At 39.5% G+C, this 26,139-nt stretch overlaps 1 long non-coding RNA gene across 2 annotated transcripts; it reads left to right on the top strand.

The window, feature by feature from the left end:
• The first annotated feature begins 509 nt into the window (after nt 1-509).
• Nucleotides 510-25,656, top strand: LOC149458553 (uncharacterized). 2 transcript variants are annotated; one of them, XR_016313406.1, is made up of 4 exons: nt 510-657; nt 7,439-8,060; nt 21,475-21,581; nt 25,382-25,656. It is a non-coding gene; the product is annotated as an uncharacterized LOC149458553 (long non-coding RNA). The 2 variants fall into 2 exon arrangements; XR_016313405.1 differs by having other exon boundaries at nt 7,439-8,108.
• The last annotated feature ends 483 nt before the right edge of the window (nt 25,657-26,139 follow it).

The raw sequence follows: 26,139 nt of genomic DNA, 5'->3' as shown, positions 1-26,139 counted from the left end.
CCCCTTTAATAGCAGTTATATAGGAGTTCACAAACTATGAATATGTTACATTTATACCAATGTATATTGTATGTGTAAAATGTAATTCTACCTGTACAGTATACAAAACACTGTGCAGCCAGACACTGAGCCCCACAGCAGTTGCAGAATCTGCTATGACCATATTACAAATGGATGTGGCAGAATTACTGGGTCACCGTGGCAGTGGAACCACTCACTGGGCTTAAAGAGACTTTACTGGGTAGAACATCAGTGATGCAACTCCAAAGAAATATGCACAAAAATAAGACATTTGGTATCAGGATGGAATAAATCAATATAAATTGTGCCTGACCTTCTATTTTAAAGTGGAACTATGGATAATAATAAAAAATGGCTTGTATAGTGTACTCTGTCACTATCATTAGCACAGCTGTTTTTTCTCTAAGGCCCCCCCACCCCATAACTCAGTTTTGTTAACTCTTGATTCTGCCAGTAGATCTAGTATTTTTGCATTTTTTTTCAGAGAGTGACTGTGGGCGCGGCAGTAAGACAGACCATTGCCAGCATCTATGTGTAGTGTGTATAGAGCAGTACACCTGACCTCAGCTAACATGTACTACTCATTCCAAGGTCCTGGAGCTCACAGAGGACATTACAAGGAGGCAAAAAAAGACAGTAAGAAACCATTTCATGAAAAATAGATTGCAAGATCATTAAAGTTGTATTATTTATTTTTTATTATTATTACAGGTACTTATATAGTGCTGTCAATTTACGCAGGACTTTACATACATATTGTACATGCACATCAGTCCCTGCCCTCAAGGAGCTTGCAATCTAAGGTTTTAAACTCCAAACCAAAAATGTAATACATTGCACCCAGGGGCGGACTAACCATTTGGAAACTCAGGCACTGCCCGAGGGCCTGGGGTCAGTAGGGGGCCCCATGAGATGCCCCTTGTACCTTTTTCATATGCTTTTTTGAGTTTGGGCAAGGACATGGGGCCCCATGATCCCTTATTGCCCGGGGGCCCCATGAGTTGTCAGTCCGCCCCTGATTGCACCTTACCTATCAATAGATGTGGTGGGCTGCATCAGTTTTCTTTTTTTTTATTTGCTTTTTCCCTCTCTATTTTCACCTGGTGATCTGGCCAGTAACACACCTCCCGCATTAGTGAGACACAGCACTGGAGGAATGAGATAGAAGGCACAGCAGACAGCAGCATTGTCAGCCTGGGGGGATGGGAGTGTTAAAAATATTAGTAGATTTAAATACACTAACAAATGGAAGCCAAACTCCAGCTAATACTTTATAACAAGATACAGCAAACTTTTTTTTTTCTTTTGGCATAAAGGTGTTACATAAATAAATAAAAGCTGATCATTTTAATCATCCTTGTCAGTGTTAAGTCGTTTGTCTCATCCATGTAAGCTGATACATTCTGCTGGAGAGTTTGTACTTCGGAAAAACAGCAGACTTGCTGGCTGGTTCACCAGATGAAAATAGAATACAGAGAGCCTAAAAAAAGAAACTAATGCAGCAATCACATCTAAAAATCAGTAAGCTGAAATATAATAAATGTTTGCTTTTGGGTTTAATAATGCTTAATAAGTAGTGTAATAAGATGTGTTTGGATTATTTTTGAAGAATAAGGTTATCATTTAGTGTCACTTTATTCCCATACAGTTACCTTAGAGTACATTATTTTTCACTATAGTGGGCCTTTAATAGTGTTTCCAAAGTACTAGACTTTGAATGAGCAATAAAGGATATGAATTCTCACAGACATAAATATAAACATGAAGGTTGGATTTGTGTGTGCTCCGCTGTATTGTTTGCGTCATGTCGAAGGAATAAAGCAAGCTTTGATTCACAGAATTCCCACATGAAGTGTCATTCTTTCACCTGCTTTACCTTCACACTGAAATAGATTGTCACAGAACTGAACAGATTTACTCTCTCCATTCATAGAACAATTGTGAAGCTTCTTCCAGTGACAGATAACTATTGGGAGATGACACAGCTCGTTCCGCCTGTCAGCTCCCACCACTGCACAGTATGAGATAGTATGGTGATGACACCAGTGTACTAAGTGGGTCAGACAAACATTCAGTTATGAAGTGAATGTCGGCTGTTCCTCTCCTTGACAAAATAATTTTTATGCCAGGAAGGAAGCACAGAGTGATGTTGCTAGTACTTTGTCATTGCTCACCAGAAGTGCTTGGAAAGTTGAAAGTCTTTTACATAAGTATCTCTACACATGCAGTGCTGTGATGGTGCATGAGAATTGCCCATACTTTAAAACATCTGCATAGATGCTAAATCGGGAACAGTCCCACATCTTGGACCTCTGTTCTGATGATGCTGTGTCCCTGCGCCATGTCCAGTGATCACATTATCACCCAATTTGAGTTACAATGCACGATTGTCAGTTTGATTGCTTCCCCCTGTTTTATGGAGGATTAAAAAATATAGTGGGTGGGAGGAGGCAGATCAGCAGAGTACTTATATAGCTTCAGCTAATTGCTGGGGAAGGGTGCCCAGAAGGTGACTGGGGTAATGCATAAATAGTTTCAAGCCTAAGGCAGCCTTGTTCTTGTCCATCCCAGGCTTTAGGGCTGCTGAGCCCAGCTGAAAAATCAGCCTGTGTTCATCGAGGTCCCAGCTGTGGCAGAGCTGGGGGTCTGTTCTGCTAAAGTCTCTGAAGCCAAGTAAGGGATTTTCCTAGGTATTCAGTCTGGAAGATTCACTGAGGAATTGTCCGTCTGATCTTGGAAGGAGGGCTCCAAGCATCCAGGGACATTGTGAGCATAGACCAGAATGGAGGAACCTTGTGACCATTGCTGCTGATATCCCTAGCATATCAATACTAGTGCTTGCCGGGCCTGGGAGATTGTTAAAGATTTCCTGGTGCTGTTCATTCTCTCAGTCTTTGTTTGAGGGAATGTCCTGAAAGGAGTATTACCATGAAGAGCCTCCTCCCAATAGACTTCAAAGGGCCTACAGGGGTATTTTTTAATTACAATTTGAGCCTACTCTGCTCTGGGTCAAAAGTAGGCTACAGGGGTCTGGAGTAAGTCACGCAGAGAGTACAGGGGTCAGAAAAAGGTAACACAAAATGCAGGGGTCAGGAGTAAGTAAGCAGGGTGCAGGGGTCAGGAGCAAGTGACACAAAGAGCATGGAGCTCAGGAGTAAGTACCTTACAGAGAGCAGTGTTCAGGAGTAAGTAAACCTCTGTACAAAGGATCATTATTTTTTTAAAAAAATAAACTTCCATAAGCTTTTCTGCACACAAAAAGCTATTACTTTGTCTGAGCCTGCCTTAAAGAAGAACAACATCTTTAACAGCAGCTACTGAAAAAATTAACACTTTGGTCAGGATTATGTAGAGGTAGAGAGATAGAGAAAGAAAAGAGAGAGAGAAATGTGGGAAAGGGGATAGAGAGAAAGGGTGGGGGGGGGGGTGGTGAGAAAAAGAGAAAATTAAGAGGGTGAAAGAGAGGGAGAGAGCAGGTGATGTGGAGGACAGGTTCTCCTCCAGAACTCCTTGGCTCCGTTGCCAAGCTTGATGTCCCCCATGGCCAGGCAGCCTACGAACAGCCAATATCTGAAGCTGGCTTGGCAGCTGCAGTTGGAAATCTTGAATCTTCTGGTGGTGTCCAGTGCCCACACATCCCCCTCTACAGTCCGGCAGCAAGCAGGCATTTTAAATCTTCCACCCTTCCAACCACACACACACACACAAGCTCAGTGTGCACAATCTTACTGTACACCAGGGGTGAGGTGGAGTGTGGGTGAACACACTCAGCTGCTAGCTGTTGTCTCTGTGTGCCACCTGTCAGACCTGCAACACAGAGCTGAGAAGTTTATTACACTTCCCAAAGCTCTGTGCTGCAGGTCTTGTTGGCATCGGAATAGAAAAAATAGTAGGCAGCCAGTCATGAGCGGTATTGAGACCCAAGTCACCCAGCACTAAATACAGGCCATGTGCCCCGCATGCCTGATGTTAGTTACACCCTTGGCATATAAAAGCACAATTTAAGGGATATTCTGCCATACCTGAACACTTAACATAAAACACTTCTCTAAACTGAGCCCTTAAAATATAATCTAATACTTATCTTGTAACGTGAACCTTTAAGAGAAATAGAACTCTGAAAGTTGTCCCCAAAAAAAGACAGATGAAAAAGGACTAGTTGCAGTAATGTGGTCTCCCTGCAGATCTTTACCCATTACTGACTTACCATGCTGTGTTTTGCACTGTGCCGCTGTGTGGAGTTGACCATCTTTTTAGAGGAGTCAGGCTTTGCTTCCTCATGTCAGAGCATCCAGCAAGCGAAAAAGTGAGGGGCACAGAAGTAATGTAATTAAATCGCACTTCAAATATCATGAGGGTAGCAGTAAGAGGCAGCAGTGCCTTAAATCTAACACCACAGCTTCGAGGCTGTATATTTCTGCAGCTCTCAGCCAGCATTATCCACCAAAAAAGCATGGACATACAGTGAGTGAATGGCATCATGGACCTGCTCCCCAAGGGGACATCTCCACAGCACCCTGCATTCACAGTGTAATAATGGTGAGAGCATGTGATGTGAAATCATTAATGTGATGATGTTTTTCTGCATTACTGAGAACTGGCCAGCACTACAAAAGAATGGAGGGGAACCCTGTGTGTCTGGGATTGGCCAGAAGACATCTGGAAAATGTCATTTAATAAAATAAAAACATAGCATATACATGAAACAACCTCTAGGAGGATGGGGAGAGACTGGTTGGAAGCCTGGAGATGGACCTTTAAATAAGATACTGTACATAAATAGTGGAATCTTCAATTCTGGATTAAATTCATATCTTTTTCCTGGGAGCACCATCCAATAGAAACTCCAAAGTAAAAGCTAAACCAAACAAATGAGAAATGTAAATGTGCTACCAGGAAAATATAATGATTCAATGAACAGCATTATCTTTTTAAAAGATATATTTTTAACATAGTGCTTGCATCAATTAAAAAGTCACATCAACTTTACACTCTGTATAAGACGTGTGTTAATACAGTCCATAATTTTCTGAAATGTATTTTATGTGCTTTTATGACTACATGACCTTTACTTCAAGGCTTTTTTTATTGATGCGTGCATAATAAATAAAATATATCTTTAATTGTGATAATGTTGTTCATTGAATCCTTTTATTTCCCTGATAGCACATTTAAATTTCACTTTCGTTTGGTTTAGCTTTTTATTTCAATCCTTTAAAGAAACTGTTATCACCTACAGTTGTCAAAATAATAGCAGTCAGACATCACTAACCTGATCAATCATTGTTTTTGGTAGAAATTATATTTCTACATGGCAAATAATTTACTAGCAGGTGTAGTAGAGTAATAGAAATCCAACAGACCCAACAGTCATGACATGCATGCTGCTGATTCTGTGTAATTGAATCACTAATTGAAAGGGGCATGTTCAAAATAATAGCAGTGTGGAGTTCTATTAATGAGGTCATTCATTCTTTGAAAAACAGGTGGCAATTATTGCCCTTATTTAAAGAAGGAAGGCAGCAAATGTTATACATGCTGGTTACTTTGAATTTCTCTCTGAAATTCTGAGGAAAATGGGTCATTCCAGACAGTGTTCAGAAGAACAACGTACCTTGATTAAAAAGTTGATTGGAGAGGGGAAAACATATAAAGAAGTGCAGAAAATGATAGGCTGCTCAGCTAAAATGATCGCAAATGCTTTAAAATGGCAACCAAAACCTGAAAGACGTGGAAGAAAGCAAAAAACTACCGTTCGAATGGATAGAAGAATAGCCAAAATGGCAAGGAATCAGCCAACAATCAGCTCCAGGAAGATCAAAGAAGGTCTAAAGTTACCTGTGAGTACTGTTGCAATTAGAAGACACCTATGTGAAGCCAAGCTACCTGCAAGAAGCCCCCACAAAGTCCCACTGTTGAAAAAAAGATGTGCTGAAGAGGTTACATTTTGCCAAAGAGCACATTGACTGGCCTAAAGAGAAATGGCGCAACATTTTGTGGACTGATGAAAGTAAGATTGTTCTTTTTGGGTCTAGTGGCCGGAGACAGTTTGTCAGACGACCCCCAAACACTGAATTCAAGCCACAGTACACTGTGAAGACAGTGAAGCATGGTGGTGCAAGCATCATGATATGGGGATGTTTCTCATACTACGGTGTTGGGCCTATTTATCGTATACCAGGGATCATGGATCAGTTTGAATACATCAGAATACTTGAAGAGGTCATGCTGCTTTATGCTGAAGAGGAAATGCCCTTGAAATGGGTGTTCCAACACGACAACGACCCCAAACACACCAGTAAACATGCAACATCTTGGTTCCAGACCAACAAGATTGACGTTATGGAGTGGCCAGCCCAATCCCCGGATCTTAATCCAATAGAAAACTTGTGGGGTGACATCAAAGATGCAGTTTCTGAGGCAAAACCAAGAAATAGAGAAGAACTGTGGAATGTAGTCCAATCATCCTGGGCTGGAATACCTATTCACAGGTGCCAGAAGTTGGTTGACTCCATGCAACACAGATGTACAGCAGTTCTCAGAAACAGTGCTTATACAACGTAATATTAATTAAGTGCTTCAAAGGAAAGCAAAATCTTCAAACATTTTTCAGTTTATATAGTGAATGTTTGAGTTTGTAAAGAAGAATAGAAACACTGCTATTTTTTTGAACAGTCTAATATTCACTTTTGTTCAATTTTTTTAGAGGAACAACACAAATTTGACATATTTTTCTTCATGTTTTGATTTGGAATAGAATGTGTAGTGTTCCCAATTCATTTGTGTGTATGGAAATAAAAGCTATTAGAAGGATTTTGAGCTTTATTCACTTTTTTCAACACATTGCTATTATTTTGAACACAACTGTAAATCCCCCCAACTCTAAAAACCTAATGCAAGCCTTTAACATGTAAAGCCTTTAACATGTTAGGTCAATGACATTAATCGGAGGGGGGTTTCTTGCCCTATACATTCCTTTGGTATTAAAAGCCATTGCATCCTAGGGACCTGCTACTACAACTGCGCATGGTGAGTAAATGAGCACTCAGCTACAGCTGCAAGTATTTCCTATCCATTTTCTTGTCCTTATCCATGGCACATGGCTATGACACCATTTGGAGCTTACTGCTCCCAATATTTAATTTTGAAAAATATAGATGCATTGGTATACAGAGCAACTGTGCTGCCGATGAAAGGCATGACCTACCCAGAGGTGCAGAAGAGACTTCTAGTGTTCAATGTAATAGGGATTTTCCTTGCAGGATTTCCCAAGCCAGTGACCCTTATGTTTGCCCTGCTGAGGGATGCTAATGTTAAAGAGACTCTGTATGTTGCTATGGCTATTTTAGTATTTTTTTATAGCATAAATATAAGTAGAAGTCATATGTTAATTAACTTGTTGGACTGGTTCATAAAGCTCAGGACAAGAAGTGATGTGGGCAGGAAAAAGGCGGAAAAGGACCTGAATACAGTCATGTGCTGAAAAAAGGAAGCACTAGTATTTCCAGAAGATTCTGAGAAGCAAGAAGCAGTCTGGAAGAAGACTCCTTCACCAAGAAAAAACAAGCTAAGTAGCTGTTTAGTGTAATTGCATACATTGTCCATGTTGCAGTGAAGGACAGATTGTGCATGTGTATATTGTATGCCTGTTTTGTAATACTCTGTATGTTGTGCACTGCTTTTCTAAAATTATAAGTAGTTTGTATGTGCAGCATTTTTGTTTAGTAAAGCAAACATTAATACATTACAGAGGTTTTTATGCTTCCTTGCTTTTACCACAAAGAACCTTAAATGACCCAAAGCAAAACACTGTCATGAGAAAATTATGAGGCTGCCATTGCTGTCCCTGTCATAAAAACCTTCAATACTTTGAGTCACATTCCCAGAACAAGCATATCAGAAAACTGTCATAATTTCTTATCTATATGTTTGTTTCAGGTCAGAGATTCAGAAATTGTTGAAGGCTAAGCACAAGTATGAAAGCTAAGGATTCTTAAGGGTGAGGTCAGGAGTAATGGACCTGCTGGCAGGATCTACTGGTAATAAAACTACATACAATGGTGGACTCAAACAAAAACTGCCTATATGTAAGCCATAACAATGAACATCTCTTATTTGCTCCTTTTTTTTTGTCTGTTAAATATACAGTATCATTGAATGTATTCTGGTACATCTAGTTGATAAATACAAAAATACAAGCAGGGTGGGGTTCTGTAGTCATATCTTATTTCTGTTGTCTTAGTACAGAGGGGTAATTGTTCTTTTTGGACTTTAGAGCCAGACCACTTATTGTTATATAGAATAGGGTGGTTCAGAAATCATATCTTGCTTCTGTCGTCTTGATACATATGAGTAATTGTTCTCTTTGGATCACAGAATCGGTTTGCTCTATGGTATGAAGAATAGGAAAAAGGTCCTGTAGCCACATCGCATTTCTGTTGTCTTAATACATAAGGATAAGTGTTCTCTTTGGACTTCAGAACTAGTCCACTCTATGGTATGGAAAATGGGAGAGGGACGAGGTTCTGCAGTCATATCTTATTTCTGTTGATACAAAGGGGTAATTATTCTTTTTGGACTTTAGAGCCAGACCGCTCATTGTTATATAGAATAGGGGAGGGGTGGGGTTCTGAAGTCATATCTTGTTTCTGTTGTCTTGATACAGATGAGTAATTGTTCTCTTTGGCTTACAGAACCAGTTTATTTCATGGACTGGAGACTAAGAGAGGGGCAGGGTTCTGTAGGCATATCTTGTTTTTGTTGTATTGATGAGTAATTGTTCTCTTTGGACTACAGAACCAACCTGCTCATTGTTATAGAGAATAAGAGTGGGGTAGTGTTCTGTAGCCACATCTTATTTCTGTTGTCTTAATACAGAGGGATAAATGTTCTTTTTGGACTACAGGAACCAAACTGCTCATTTTTAGAGAGAATAGGAGAGGGGTCGAGATCTGTAGTCATACTTTGTTTCTGTTGTCTTGATGCCAATGAGGGTAAAGTGAGCATTATCATCCTATCAGTTTCTTACTGGCAGGATCACCAGATGATAGGGAAAAGGCTTGGGAAAACAAACTAATGCAGCCACCAGACAAAAAAGCATCATATCTGTAATTGTTAATTTTCTCCATAGTCCCACTTTAACAAGCTGTAGATAAACAGATTGAACCCTGAATATAGGTCAGGGTCATTACCAGAATGAGAATCACAGCAGATGAATAGCTTCAGGTCACCATAAAGGACTTCTGGGAACCCTTTTTCTAAGTCACTGTGCCAGTTTAGCACCTAGAGATATTTTGATATGCTTACAAAGTGCCACTGCTGTAATATAAATAAAAGCCAGAATGTGGATCATACATGTGCTTCCATGCAGGACTGGAGAACGGTTTAAGCTCAGAAGGGACAGCCTCATATATGTCAAATGGTCTTACTAGCACACACTCTTGCTAGATGTGAAAACTGAAGTTTAAGCTTCCTATGTGCTTCAGACTTACCAAGGCAGCATTCTTGTTAACTGATCTAAAATGCATATCTGGCTACTTGCCATGACCTTCTGACATGAACTGGGTCAGTGAGCGTTGGCTTTCTCAGTGCTGGACTCAGCAGATTGAAGCATCCAGAGGAATCTAGGTCCTTCCCCAGCTCAACCATAGAACAGAAATATTTAGTCTTTCTTCCAAAATATAATTTGGCTGATATCATATCTGAACAGCTAATAACAGTTTCCCAGGCTCCTGCTCACAGCAGAGTAGAATGAAGTGTGTCAATTAATAGCTGTACCATACCTGCAGGGTGTTCCTCATTTTTCCTTTTTTTATGCTTCCTCACTATGCCATGTCCATCTGGCCTGTTCACATTTTGCTGAAACCCATGTGTGTAAAGAATAAAAGGCTACTGGAATCATCCAAATATGTCACTATGCAATCGTGCAGTTTAGCTCACAGTAGCTCCCGGAGATAATAACTGCATGCAGAGTAGACTAAAGACGGTTGTGCACAAATGCGGCCATCCCACACCAACTCTCAGCTTTACAATCCATTTATTAAAAAGCAATTTGAAAACATTTCCCCTCCTTGCTCCATGGTTCTGACCTGTTTTGCCTAGAAAGGGGTTAATTGAAGTCAGTTAATTGTAATCAGGACCATGCCACCCTCTACATCAGGAAGCACTCATGGAAGCAGCATTGAGGCCACAGTGTTCACACAGGACAGTCTGTCCTTAGGCAGCTCAGTAACAATGGGCCTGGAAAAAGCACAGCATAGACAACTTGACTCCCACTGCCAATCAGGGGCTACAAGGGCAGTAGGTGGTATGTCAGCCTGCTATATTACAGGCTGACTACAGGACTTCAAGGCTTGCCATGGTTTTGTAAGGCATTCTGATTATCCCCTATGACACAGGTGTCAAACTGGCGGCCTTCCAGCTATTGCCAAACCACAAGTCCCATGAGGCATTGCAAGATTGACAGTTACAAGCATGACTCCCAAAGGTAGAGGCATGATGGGACTTGTAGTTTCACAACAGCTGGAGGGCCGCCAGTTTGACACCCCTGCTGCCTTATGACATTGTGCATGGCTACCAAGGCTACCACAGGTCTGATATCATATCTGTATCTGATTAGCATTGACAGGAAACAAGAGGGAACTGGGCAGCCTACAGGAGATTGGCAGGATAACCAGGTATTTGGTACATTTTGGAATGCACATAATATAATAAAGGATCATTAATCAATCAATTAATCAATAAATAATGAATTTAACATGGACTTTAGAATTGATTCCAGTAAAGCTGTGTTTTCAGCTTATATACATGTAAACGTGAGATGCAGTTTTGCATAGTATAAAAACCCTCATCTAATAGTTTGTACTTAGCTCCACTCTTTAAAATTAGTTGCACTGGCACCAATAATTCATAGTTTCTTTATTTTGGTCCTCAAACTTTTTTTACCTTTGTAGAACATCGCCATCACTGTGTACTTCCCCAAACTTCCAGTTGGGAAACGTGGACTATGCACAGTGGGAACTATGGGGATTGATTTACTAGAACTGGAGAGTGCAAAATCTGGTGCAGCTGTGCATGGTAGGGAATCAGCTACTAACTTCAGCTTGTTCAGTTAAGCTTTGACAAAGAAACCTGGAAACTGATTGGCTACCATGCACAGCTGCACCAGATTTCGCACTCTCCAGTTTTAGTAACTCAACCCCTTTATGTCCAATGATCCCATTGCCAGTGCATCCATCCTTATAGTCATCTTCCCTCAGCAGAGGACCAGCAGAAAGGTAAGAAAAAGTATTTTCTTTTTTGTAATTGTTAAAAAAAATTTTTATTAAACAAGCTTCAATTTGTAAGTCATATAGTTTATATATAGTCTTTATATATAACATTGCATTAGAACTGATTGACTGTTCATTGCTCACTGAATTCCTGTAGAAGGGAACCAGCTGCCAATTTAAGTGCTGGTGGGCAGAGTAGGGGTGTTTCTTACTGTGGAAGTCATCTGCGCTGTCTGTTCTTGTCAGTGCACATAGCTTCTTTACTTACAGCTGTAGACTCAATGGGAGCATACATGTAGGGGTGGCAACAATAGAACTCCAGGGAGATGCTGAAAGGCAGCATAGCTACCCTATAACTGGAAATATACTGGGCAGGTTCTTCTATTGTTCAGTTTGCTAAATAGAAGGACTGAGAAAGAAATGGGAAAACAATCCAGCAAGATTGTGAGTTATGCTGCTACATTTACTCTGAATGTTTATGGGTTTAATAACACAAATATAGAAGATCTATAATTATTATTTTTTTAAAGCTTCTGTCTTTTATGGGACAAAGTACATGTATAGTAGTACTTTGTCCTGTGTTGCTGTTTTCTAACACCCCCCACCACCATGGCCAATCCAACAACAGCTAGAAGGAGACGGCTGTTTCCTAACACATGTTTTATTTCAGCTCTGAGCACTTTCCACAAACAAGCAACAGCAAGGAGGGGGGGGGGGTCATCTTCTGCATTCCTCTTGGCATTGCTTGACTGTGGAAAGTGCTCAGAGCTCAAACAAGCTGCTGGTATGAATCAGCCATCTCCTTCCTTGCTGTTGTCAGATCATCAGACAGGTGCATTTCAATTCATTATGATTCGTTTTTCATACGAAAATTTCATTTTTGGACATTCAGATGTATTCGAATCTCCGAATGGACATAGTATTGAATGTCAACTAATCCCAAAAAAAGTGGATGATGTCTCACAATGCAATAGTAGTTTGTGCGCATAGGAAAATGAATTAAATTTTCAAATTCGTTCAATGATTCAGACAACGAATGGATCTGAATTTTGCTCCATTTGTTAATTTGGATGCACATGACACCAGTCAATATTGTCCAATCAGCTCCTGCTATTTCTCTTAGGGGGTTGGGCTAGCGTCCAAAATTATTGAATCCTTCTGATTCAATAATACATCAAATACATAGCAATCTTAAGGCAAAACTGCAAAATATTTTGAATACACCCCGGTTCAACTAATGTACAAAACGAATGCCGAAGATATGAAACAAATTCCAAAAACAAATCTGTTCAACAGAACGAATATGGAGAAACAGAATTCTTCAATGAACGAATGCATCTGAAACTAAACGAAAATTCCCGGCATGCACATGTCTACATATCATCCATGGTGGTTGAAAAGGTCAGATTTCATAACTAGATTAGGAAAACTCTTAGCAACATGGGATGGAATACTACATATACTTTGTCCTATTGGGAGCAGAACAGTAAGAAAATTAAGTCTCAGGTACAAAATATGAAAAAAACAAAAAACAAAATACACAAGGGTTTTATGTAAAAAATAGTATATTTCTAGTGTGATATTCATGTATGATTTTATATTATCTACACTGAAAGGTTTCACTTTACAACATCACTCCAGGTATTCGATGAAAACTCCCACGTCATTGAAATTTGGAATACAGTTAGAAATCAATCTCCATACTTCACACCTGAAAGTCATAGATCAAGATACCTCCAGAACAATTTGCCTTATTGACACATCAATAAAATACTTCATTTTAGAAGTGTTTTTAATGTTCTTTTAACATCCACCCACATATGTTCAGCTTCACATGAATGACAATAATTTAATCTCCCAGGAATACCCCTGTAATCATCCCGGAGGATTTAAGGAAATGTTTGTTCTCCATACAATGCCTATTTAGAATGACTTCAATATACAGCTGATTGCAGACATGTAATCATTGTGAAAGCATTCTGCTGCAGTTTAAACAATATTTTGATGACGGGAAGTGAGTGTTGTGGGCTGTATCTGCCGTCTAATGTACGAAGATGAAAGTCTTTGTTTGATCTCGCTAAAATACTTTTTTTTTTGCCTATTTAGAGTTTTTCCACTATAGCATAAATTAGTGCTATTATTTTTTCCATGCACAAAAAACACTTTAGATCCATTAGATTGAGCATATACATAACAATACATATTTGCTTGAAATGCAAATAACTAAGTTTGGTTGCTACCCTTAAAGGATAAGTTCACCTTTTGGACAAAAATAATAAATGCACATTTTTTTTCAGGTAAGACCTGTCAGAATATCTCCCTGCCATATGGGATGTACAGCCAAGCAGATATTCTGACAGGAAGTTTCAATGAACTACCACGGCGCTCCTCAGCGCCGTGGTAGTTCATTGAAAACTACAAGCCAACAGCCGCTAAGGCTGCTGGGACTTGTATGCACTCATTCACAGAATACTGAGTGATGCAGCCATGTGGGACTGCATGAGTCCCTCATGGCCGTGCTGTTTTAAAATCTGATAGTACGGGGAAACGTCTCCTCATACTATCTGTCAGAGGGAGCGGGGGCGGTGAGCGCAGCTGCAGCTATGGGAACATGTTACATGGTCCACATTAAAAACGGGTGGAACATGTACTGTGTTCCCAAAGGTGAACTTTAAGTGTTCATAGAGTTAAAGGGCTGTCAGACTGCAGCCAAATGGCCAATCTGACTATCCTAAGGACCCTTTCAAACTGATCAGTATTTTATGTGCTTTTGGGGTTTAAAAAGCAGAAGAAAAATGCATGAAAATATATCCCTGTAAATCCTATGAAACTATTCACACCAGGGGCGGACTGACCATTTGGAAACTCGGGCACTGCCCGAGGGCCCGGGGTCAGTAGGGAGCATCATGAGATGCCCCTGGTACCTTTTTCATAGGCTTTTTGGAGTTTGGGCAAGGACACAGGGGCCCCATGATCCCCTATTGCCTGGGGGCCCCATGAGTTGTCAGTCCGCCCCTGCTTCACACTACAGGTGCGCTGAGCTTTGAATAGTCCTGCACGTTGCATCTTTGGTGCAGTTTTTCAAAGCATCTTCTATTGTAAGTCAGAAGCGCATCAAAAGTGCATCAGTGTGAAAGGGCCCTGAAGCTTAACAAAAGCACATTAAAAACTGATCAAGGTAAAAGGCCCTCAGGAAACTCCATAAACTTGAATGGCTGTTGGATATCAAATGTTTATATGAACACAGAGGACAGAATCTTATGCCTAGAACGCACAATCAGAAAATCGAATGACAGAAATCGCTTTCGGAGGGATTGTATGGTAATTTGATCATTAGTACATTGTCAACAGCCAATCACGACAGTTCATGTGACAATAACCAAAGGGACAAGCACGAACGTTTTTCTCTTACCATAACAGAGCAAACAATTTTATTTGGATCAGTACAGTATTTGTCCAAAAAATATTGAGAGACTATAACCATGCATGCTCAGAAAAGAAAGAATACATTACAATACAATGCATTACATCAGTTCAGAAGCTGTATTCTGTCATACGATAATTTTCATAACTAATGTAACCTTTTCATTTTCTATATGCAACTAGCGTGCAAAAAAAAAAACGGATGACCATTCATCCATTATTCTCATTAGGTAGCCACTGATTGAATTAAAACCACCTCTCCAAAACACTCTAGTTTAGTTAAAACCTAAGGCTTCACTGGCAATTAAGGTTTATGTCCAGCCAAAAGAATAGAGCTGGTTATACACTTGTAGATTAAGACCTGGTTCACATTGGTAAGACTTCAGGTGCAACATGTGATTTGCAAATTGCTCCTAAAGCCGCAACTAATGTATTTCTATGGCATTGTCTTAATCAGTGTGATTGAAGTAGCGCGATTTCAAAAATAGTTTCTGCACTACTTTTTTCCGATTTCATTGTGACTTGCATTGACTTCTGTTAAATGAAGTTGCAAGCCACAGTCAAATTGGAGGTACAAATCGCACTGATCTGCAGCTTTGAAATCATGCTACTTCAAATCTGCAATCAGTGTGAACCAGAGCTAACCAAGTAATACCATTGACTAGTCCCTTTCCCTCTGCTTTTTTAGGCACAGCTTTCACACTATAGGCCCTCTTTAAAGAGAACCCTGCCACCAGGTTTGATATGCTAACTCTATGCTTAGTGTAAAAGAAAAATACAGGAAGTAAAACAGAGTTTTAGCCCCCTCTTTAGTTTCAGGCTAATATAGAAATTGCATGTTCAAAATGATAATATAGGTTTAATAGTTTGGAAGGGTAGAGATAAATAATGGGGTGGTATTTCAAGTAAAAAGGTTTTACTTAAAAGTAAAAGACACAGAGAATACATCTGGATTTTGGACTTCGAAAATGGCTGCCAAGCATGGAAGGGTTATGTAGAAATTGCTGCCAAAAATGAAAGTGGTGGACAGGTTTATAGTAGAGAAACATACACAGGAAGAAATAGGTTTAATTTGTTAAGAAGAAAGTTGTTACAGAACTTCAAACTAGTTAGATGTAGGGTTACCCCCTGTCTGGATTTCAACCCACTGTCTGGTTCTAGAGTCTGGTTTTCACAGGTCATAGGTGCCATTTCATTAAGCTTCATATTAGTGCTCTGTGGCCCCTTCACTTACCCTTAGAGCAGTGACTGTGCCTGTCCCTGAGTCCACCTTACTAGGCAGAGTGATGGGAATACAATATCTATCCTGGGTGAATTTTATACACTTTCACTGTGTTTGTGCCCTGAAAACCCTGATAAGAAGAGACTGGCAGTAGTGGTTTGATATTCTATTGGATCAGTTTGTAACATTTTAGGAAATTGAGATACCATGATGCTAATGCAAATGTGAACTATACAAATATACATACAAAGGCTGCAAAGATCCACAACAGTCCTCCCTGGGTGCCCCTTCTCTACCATCTGTCACATAAAGCCACTCCTAGCTGACATCTATGATTATAAGTAGTATAAGTATGTTATAAGTAGTGCGACCCCAGAGTGTCATTTGTTGCTTGGATACCCTTTTACATGCATGACACACTTATACAATCTAAAGTGGACCTTGGTGAATACACTATAGTTATGGTAGCTGCCAATGCTGATGTAGCTTTTGCAGATGTGTAATTTTAGTTTAAATTTAGGAAATTTTAGGTTTTAGTTTAAGGCAGGGGTCTCCAAACTTTTCAAACAAAGAGCCAGTATACTGTCCTTTAGAATTTACGAGGGTCAGATGAGGCCAGTGAAGATCGAAAATGCCCTGGCTCCAGCAGCAGTGAGAATAAACATGGTCTTAGGGTTGATGGTCAGTAGGGGGAGTAGTGCCCCATCATTGGTATTAGTGGGAAGAATAGTACACCATCATTGGTTTCAATGGAAGAAGTGCTGCCCCATTGTTGGTCTCAGTGGGAGGAATAGTGCCCCAAGGGCCGGATAAAGGGTATCAAAGGGCCATATCCGGCACTCGGGCCCCAGTTTGGAGACCCCTGGTTTAAGGGATAAAGAGTGCAGCAGCAGAACTGAAGCTGTTGCATTAATGGGCAAAGCTGTGAGATATCCTCTCAGTGGAGACTAGGAGAGGGCGCGAAAGCCAATGGGTGATAGAATCAATAGTGCACCCATAAGTAAGGAAATATTCTAGGGTAGGCTAAGTCTTTTTAATCTGAAATTATTACAGGTGAGTAAAAAAATAAGGCAATAGATTACATATAGTAGCTAATTATTATATAAATAGGTATGATTTAAATGTTTAACTTGACTTATACTAAAAATATAGAATTTATTTTATTTATTTATTTTGTAGGAAAGAATACATTTTTAAACTGAAACCTAGATAGCTCAGTTAAGCAACAGACTTTGATGAATGAAGGTAAAAGGTTGGTGACATAGATGTACCAAGAGGATACATGATAAATGTTCAGCTATTTTGTCAAAAATAGTACTTTTCTCCTCTAAAAGTGCAGAGAGGCTGTTTCAGAAGTCAACTTTTTTTATGTCGACATCACAAGAATGTAAACCAATTTTGTTAAATAATTATTGTGACAACCTGCAAAATTGTAGCTCACTATCAACAAGAAGCTGTTATGAATATGGACCAAAGACAGAGAAGGTAATATCTAAACTTGAGGGAAAAAAGCAAAGAAAGAAGCCAGTGCTGTAAAATGTATTATAGGACAAGTTCAGTTTTTTTAACAAAAACATACCAGCCCCCTAAACATGCAGACTTTTGCCACCCTTCCTAACATGCATCAAAGCATAAACAAACCTAAGCACCTGCCATGCCTGCTTGTAGGTGGGCATTCGGGTAATGGTAAAAATGCAGATGGAGATGTTTTTACTGCCCCCTGGCCACCCATGTGAACGTAGCCTTAAAATGGAAGTAAACCCACTTTTGTATCTTTTACCTACAGGTAAGCTTATAATAAAGCTTACCTGTAGGTAAAATAAATATCTCCTAAACGTGCACCATTTAGGAGATATTTGCTCTTTTTGACAGGCGGCGTATGCACTGTGAAGGAACGGCATACCCATGCTGTTCCTTCAGAGCACTGTGCCATGGCAAGGGACTCCCATGCACATATGCGGAAGTGATGTCATTGTGGCTTGGCCAGTCAGATGGTTAGAGCTTGCGAACCAGGAAGGAAGACTGGGTGAAGTTAGAAGCCTCTGCAGCGGTGACAGCATGCTGCTGGAGGGCATCATATTAAAGGTAAGTCGATGCATACTAGCACATTATGACACTACCTTGCAGGACATTTTTTAATTTTCTTTTCAAGTTGCGGTTTACTACCACTTCAAAAACAGTAATCATCCAACATAGTGTTTTGAAGGCAGACTAAACCACTTTCTCAAGGCAGCAGGTGCTATAGGCTATTAAAAACCAACTAAAACCTGATTTAGAGTTTGAGTTGTAATATTTGAGGATGAATCACTTCACATTACATATAGCTAGAGAAGTCAGTCAATAATAATATGTAAATACTTTAAATTGTTAATAATATGTAAATACTTTGTCCATAGTCTCAACATATGTGCACATTAACTGAATGGAGTATTGTAGCCCCTTAATTCATCAGCTGTCACCTCTTCAGTTTTGCTTCTAGATTTTCCTGTGTGTATCCTGAGTTTGTTTTGCATTTTGAAATTAAGGAAAACAAATATTAGTTCTTCAAAAATGCCACATCTTACCCTACTGCTCAAGGCATTGGCTCACTATGACCTCAGGGTACATGCAGTCATGGGGAAGCTCAACTGGTTAACAGAGTTTTATTCCATTGGAAATGGAAAAATGTGGCAGATACTTAAATGGGAGCTATTAATCAAAATATACAATCAAAGAAAAAAGACATTTGCATCTAACTAGGAACTTGATGAGAATGCTGAAAACTGAAACACACATTACACAGCTCTTGAATTGCAAGTTCTCTTTGATCTCAACTTTTAGCATAAATTCTCTTTTGAATTTCTGAGAGTCCTCTGTGTTTGTGATGAGAAGGCTTTAAAAAGAGAGAGGATGAGAGGAGATAGAAAGACAGATACAGCACAGTCCTTTATTTCACTTACTGTCACATCCCATGCAGTATTTTAAATTAACCAGTAAACGGAATGTGGTGACAAAATGTTAGATCACAAAATTGCCATTACTTCATAGAGATGTGCCAACATCTCCCATCAGATCTTGTGACACATATACATAACATAAGAGGTGCAAGTGATGGCACAGGAGGCTGGTTGCAATAAAATGTGATTAGCTGATAACCACTGTGAAATAGATTGGTTTGAGAGGTTCAAAAGTGTAGGCAACATATAGGGTCAGACCATCCAATAATGATATTTCATTTTTTTAGCAGATACTGGAGAGTTGAAACTCCTGACATATTCATGTATTTGATATTTCTTCATCTATATTGCAAAGTATTTTTTACTTTCCTTTGGATTTTATGGAGGGGGGGTCTTCTTCTCAGGATCCAGACAAGGAGTGACATCAGTGTGAAGTGGCAGACTGTAGGGAAACATCTGGCAAGGAATCATTTACATTGCTGGGTTAGCTGTTCTTCAGGATATGTTAGAGTGGGGTGGGAGGGGGTTCATATTTTGGCCAGAGTGAGGCTTTAAAGCTCAGAGAGGAATTCATTTTCCCTTTACTTGTACTACTTTTGAATGCTGTTGGTAAGAAAGCCTTTGAAGATCTGGTAACCCTCTCTTTGACTTTTGTAGTGACCTATTCCATAGACACAGGATATTTTCCATAAAGTCTTGGCATCACAATTTCTTATATTTCTTTTGCAATCTTAAAGTGGAACTTAGCACCCAAAAGGAGTTTGTTTAAATTAAATCCTTTGCCCCTAGCAGACGTGTGAGAATTGTTTTCCACCTGTAGTACAATCTGGAGCATCGCTACACCAATATCTTACTCAGTGATCAGTGTTTATTCAGCAATTAAAAGTGAGTGCATAGTTTTTTTCTGTTTTTTAACTTTTAGTAAAACACTCTTATGCTATAAAGTTTGTCTTTCTTTCCTTTGTTCTTGGTATGATTCTTCTCATATGGTGGGGATAACACCTGAGTAACCAAAGGGGATACAGGATAAAAGATTTGGAAAGATCAATTGCATGCTCAAGCCATGGCCCACTGGCCAAATGTAGCCCATGGTGCAGTCTGATGTGGCCTGCGAATTCAAACCTATGGCAGTCCACAGAGCCTCTTTCTGATGCATTCGGCTCTAATGAATGATTGCCGGTCCTCATATACAGCCACTATTGCTGCTGGCTTCCTGCTCTTCTCTTTCCTTCCTAATACACAGACCGGGGGCGGGGAGCCTTTAAGCCGGCCATACACGGGTTGAATTCCGAAATAATTTTCTTTTGAAAATGTTTTCTAAGAATTTTAATTCGAATTTTGCACCATTATTGGGTCACAGAGATGGCCGATTTCTGAGCAACCATCGAATCTGAGTTATCGGGCATGTAGGAAATTTTTTTAAAAACAAATGAATTTTGAATCAATGATGGGAGAATCATGCGAGAAATATAAATGAAAAAGAAATGAGCATGAGCTGTGACCTGGAAAGAAAAGAAAATTCTTGACCATAAAAATTATTTTCTGTAACAACATGGGATGAAATTGAAGGCTTGGTTGGTTGAATTTTCAAAATCAATGGTGGCACCATCAGGTTACAAATTTACGATTTTCTAAAAAAAAATTGTTCGAAATTCAACCCATGTATGATCTATGTTAGCCGAGGGGATTACATCTAGGGTCATCCATACAGTGGTTCTGAAGGTAGATTCTCACAGTTGTGTGATGAGCTTGTGTCATTTCAGGAGCATCTAAATGCATTATGTGTATTTGTTCTGTGCTTAATAAAGAAGTTTATTGCACTACTAGGACATGCTCTTTCCTAGTCAGTCGTTTTTTGTTTAGATTGTCCACAGTCCTTGTTTTTGACAATTCATAGGATGATTGCAAAGAGCTTTTTTTGCACGAGAGTAAGATCATTGGTGATCTGGATAATTAACAAATGTAATTTTTGTGAATAAACAGTGGGTAAACATCCAGTGTAGATTGGTTCCACAGAAAATGATGATCCTGATTTTTGTTTGAAGTCTTCATTATTTTATTCAAAGTTCTGAACCATTTCATTTCACTGTGGCACACGTCTGGTTACCTAATCATATATGTGGCCCACGCTCTTCAAAAGGTTGAGCACCCCTGATCTAAGGAGTGTTGCAGATTGCTCTTTGTTCTACTTACTTACATAAGGGGTCATACATATCTGGTGAGTGGCAGCAGACACTGGGATCCCATAAGGGTCACATTAACTGCATGGATGTGAGACGTGGCATGAACTTTGTTTTGCTGTGGAGTTTGTGCAGATTTTTTGGCTGTGCTTGGGCTTTTGTTACATGAACACACAACACTGTTGGATATGGACTTCTATTATGTAGCATTATATGTTTTGGAATGATAATTTATGTGCAGCCTTTACATTTTGAGGGAGCATTTATGATTATGTGTAGCTTTGCACAATACATGGGCTGATCACTTCTAATTTTACACTTTAGTGTTCATGGATTATTTGCATATTTGTTAACAGAATTTGTAGTTATAAGTAATTTAATATTTATTAGTGCTGCTATTTTATTTTGTTTTTCTCACCTAGAAGAGGCAGCCAGCTGATGAGGAACAAGATAATGGCGCAGAACCCACTGTATGGCACCAGGACAGAGCCAGGAATCACAGTGGGACAGTGTTGGATTCACTTTGCCGGTGAGTATGTGTTTTGAAGACAACTCAGGAATAAAGGTAAGAGCAAAAAAAGGGGGGGAGTTGAGTATTGCTTTAAGGTGATAGGTGAGACCTCTGCGCTGAGTTTCTAGGTTAGCATACTGGCTGTGACCATTATGAGGGACATCCTTTTCTTACCATTGATTGTTTTATTTATTTTTTATGATGTAGAATATAACAGGAGGACCTGGGACACTCAGGTGGGAACACCCAAATGCCCCAGGAGGCCAGGAACTCAGAAGTCAAAAATGATTACTGGGCGATCTCCCTGTTGGAGTGCAGATTGTCCCCAGAAGGGGACAGTGCTGCTGTGCAATATCACTAAAGTACAGACAGGTTTATCAGCCTGTTAAAGGATAACAAATCTACTGGCAGAATCAACAGGTAATAAAATGATGTTACTGGAGAACTAAGAGAAACAAAATCTGCTCCAGTAAAGGCAAAGTTTGGAGTATCACATGAGCGATTACATGACCGCTGATTACAAGTTCTTGGTCTTCTCAGAGGGAAAAGCAGTGACTGTCAGTCACTGTTCTCCACTCTACCCCTCCAGCGCTCACCTGGAGTGCTGGGCTGGAGAGGGGTCTGGCACAGCTGGCTTTGGCTCTCAGCTGTGTGGATCTCAACAATATGGTCGGGATCCTACCAGAGGCTGGAGCAACTCTGTGACGTCAGCTGACAGTGGGCTTTAGCCCGCTCTAAGGTGACTTTAAGTCACAGGAGAACAACAGTAGGTGCATTCCTTTGAACCAGAAGAAATGTAATGCTTTGGCCATACGTTTCCTTTAACGTAGTGATAGCAATGTACTGCGGACAGGCGGCAGCTACAGGCAAAGCGATGTATCAGTATGTCGCTCTGCCTCTCCTAACACAAGGGGAAGCAGCACGCCTCCGCCTCCACTTTTTCCATCGAACACAATGGAATGAAGATCTTGGTGAATGGAACTTGGTGATCGCTATGCAAGCAGCGGCTCTGGGCAAAGCGATGTACCCTTGCGTCACTTTCAGTTTCTGGGTGTGCATGCGAAAAAAAGTATGTTCCTTCCCACATTTTCCTACAAGGAGTGTCACTTTCTCATAGCTGGATCTGCCAATTACAAGCTTATTAAACATTATGGAGAATCTACTAGGGGAATGCAGCACATTTGGCTATGTATTGGTTGCGATAGTCAGTCAGACTTTTTTGAGGATGTCTGTCACTACTGCAGAAAACATCCACTTTTGGGTTTTGGCGGCTTGTCCTTTATTTAGCTGCCGATCCAATATAAGACGGTGTTTGCTATTAATTATTAATCACTGCATACCAGAGCAGTACAAGAAGAAAATAAAAGTGAAATAGACTAATCTTATAAACAGGCATTACCCCTATAAAACCAGTCTAGTTGGAAGTAAATAAGACCTTGTATCCTAATGTGCTGTGAATTTTCTTCCCTGGATTGTCGCTGTTCTCATCCAAATCCGGACAAGTCTGAGCAATCATCAATTTTTATTAAATAATATGAGGAATATTTAAATGCGAGTAGAAACAGACACCTAGGCTGAGAGCCCAGCATATCTATATCCCATTAAATTTCCTATATTACCACTATGGGAGTGATTGATTATTCTGTCTAGAAAGAAAGTGGGATGATAAAATAAGTAATAAAACCAACAAAATAAGAGATCAGTGCATATCCGTAGCCAATAAAAGGGAGATTAACCCTTTCTGACTGTGCAAGCATGCAGCTGCAAAAAAAATATAGCTTATCTTTCATTTGTTGCCCCTAGTGAGGGTTGAATGGGGCAGTGGGATGAATTAGCCAATTTCGTTTTCCTTTGTCTAAGAACTTCAGCAATTCTATTGGTTCTATGACTTCCTCAAGCCAGTTTGGAGGCAAAAGCTCATCCAGTATGCTGTGTCTACATTGGAGTCTCTTTAGGATTTTTGAATCGGAGAGAGGGCACCTCTCAGTGGATAGATGGATGCATTGGGGACAGTAATGTGTAACAAGATAAAAAAGAATAGCAGTGTTTAAAAGGAATGGTTTTTGTTGGGGATGAAGACATAGTAGTTTATTTTATTTAATTTAGTGTTTCTTTATATTTGTGTTTTTTCATTATTGTTATATGGTAACTATTTGGGAGATTTTTCATTTAGCTTAGTTTTTTTTTTTGTGTGTGGGATCAGCAAAGATTTGCCGAATCTGAACACTCAAAGCTCAATCCACTAAGCTAACCCACAAGGATAATAAGCCTTATTGACAGCTTGTCGACCATATAACTTACATATATGGCAACAGCTCTCCTGCGCTGGATCACGTACCTAGTATGTGATCAGCGCTACTGGGTAGGGCGCGTGCACCCGTCGACCCGGCTGTGCTGTGATTCGTTACAGCAAAAGCCAATCAGCAGGTCTTTGCCAATGAGTGACCACCAGGATCTGCTGATTTGCTAAGTGATTCACGGACAGAGCTTGTGATGGAAAACATCACAGAGCTCTGTATAGTGACAGGCAATCTGTATAGTGACAGGGAAAAAGACAAGATTGCTTAGTAAAATCAGCACACAGTACATACATTAACACTTCCTAGGCACACAGTTAACCATTTGATGCCCCAGATATTAACCCCTTTCTACCCAGTGTCATTAGTACAGTGTAGGTACATATTATTAGCACTGATCGCTGTATTAGTGTCACTAGTGATGTCAGTGGCAGTTATTCAGTTCCCACAAAGTATCAGTTAGTATCAGATCATCCGCCGTACTAACACAGTCCCACTATAAGTCGCTGGTCACTTCCATTACTAGTATAAAAATAAATAAATGAATAAAAATTCCAGTAGATATACCCTAGTTTGTAGACACTATAACTTTCAAGTAAATCAAATAATTTAGACTCATTAGGATTTTTTCTACAAAAGACGTATAGAAGAATACATTTCGGCCTAAATTTAAGAAGAAATTAAATTTTTTTTAATTTTTATTGGATATGTTTTATAGCAAGTGTAAAAAAATATTGTTTTTTTTTTTAAATGTGCTGTCTTTTTTTGTTTATATAATAACAAAAATAAAATACCCAGTTGTAATCAAATACCACCAAAAGAAAGCTCTATCTTAGTGAAAAAAGTATATAAATTACATTTGGGTTGTTGCATGACCGCGCACTTGTCAGTTAAAATAGCGCAGTGGTGAACAGCAAAAAAATGGTTTGGCCCTCAAGAGGGTAAATCTTCTGGAGGGCAAGTGATTAAAGAAAAAAAGAAAGGCCATAGAAAAATAAATAAATAAACTATATGGGACTTTACAGGTTTTAAATCAATATCTAGTCAAATTATTCCTGTAAAACATATACAATTGTATTAGTGAATTACTTAAACCCAGAACAAGTATACTTGTTCATATACAGTATTCCATATTACCTCCAACCCAAACCCATGATATGCATACATATTGTAAGTAACAATCCAGATAGACAGAAACGTTTATCTATTTTATCTTAATAGACAGTGTTAATATGCAAAAGATAGTCAATTTTCAACACGTTTCATGAATCAAGGGCCCATTTATCAGTAGAATCTGAGGCCCTAGGGAATCATATGAACCATGAATCCCACTGCAAATCCAGTCTAGATGGAAATACTGTACTGTTGATCTTTATGAAGTCATATGGTAATTCTCAGTTCATTGAGAGGTCCCAGAGAGGGTATGCTTTCCAATGGTAAACATGAGGCCCATTAGCAGACTACAGTCCTCAGTGCCAATGTGAATGAGGCCTAAAAATACTTGCTTTGTGTTTACATTAGGCATGTCCTTAAGGGCTAAAGCAGACAACAGCAGGAGGAACCACTGAGCGCTGTGGAAGACACATACAGACTTGTCAGTTTCCCAAAGGGAAATTTTCTACTGAACAGACCATTATTCTGGCAGCACAAGCAGCAAGAGGCAAGTATTCACAGTCCTTTTTTACAGGTATGTCTGTTTGGGGACCTTTTTTAATCTAAGTTGGAGAATAAACTAATCATGAGCAGGCATATTCACTAAATACACACTGGCTTATTAATTTCAAAAGGCATAAACAGCAGCAAAACCTGCCATGTGCAGAATTCTGAGCAATCACAAGATTCTATCAGTTGGTTATAACGGCTCTAAAATAATATGTAAGAAAAAACTATTAAAATAATATTGTAACAATGAATGACTGAAACGAATTTCTGTTTATTCACAGTATTTACTAGATTTGTTCATAAAATAGAACTCATTTCTCAATTGGAGATTTGCTTTCCATCCAAGTTCTGTTTCATTGAAATCGAAGTGCCGGGCATGTGCAAGTAAACAAAAATCGCTTTATCATTAACTGATGGTAAGATGACATAAACATATTGTAAGCAACAAAGATCTATGCATCCTTATGCTCCACATTGCATTATATTTGGGACAGTGGCTACGTGGTTAGCACTTCTGCTTAGCAAGGTTGTTGGTTCAAATCTCAACCATGTCACTACCTGCCTGGAGTTTGCACATTCTCCCTGTGCCTGCCTGGGTTTCCTCCAGGTACTCTGTT

The sequence above is a fragment of the Staurois parvus genome, unplaced genomic scaffold (genome assembly GCF_062004578.1).
Source record: "Staurois parvus isolate SC_StPar_1 unplaced genomic scaffold, SC_StPar_1.0 ptg000283l, whole genome shotgun sequence".
Lineage (NCBI taxonomy): Eukaryota > Metazoa > Chordata > Amphibia > Anura > Ranidae > Staurois > Staurois parvus.
This window is presented reverse-complemented; position numbering and strand designations above follow the sequence as displayed.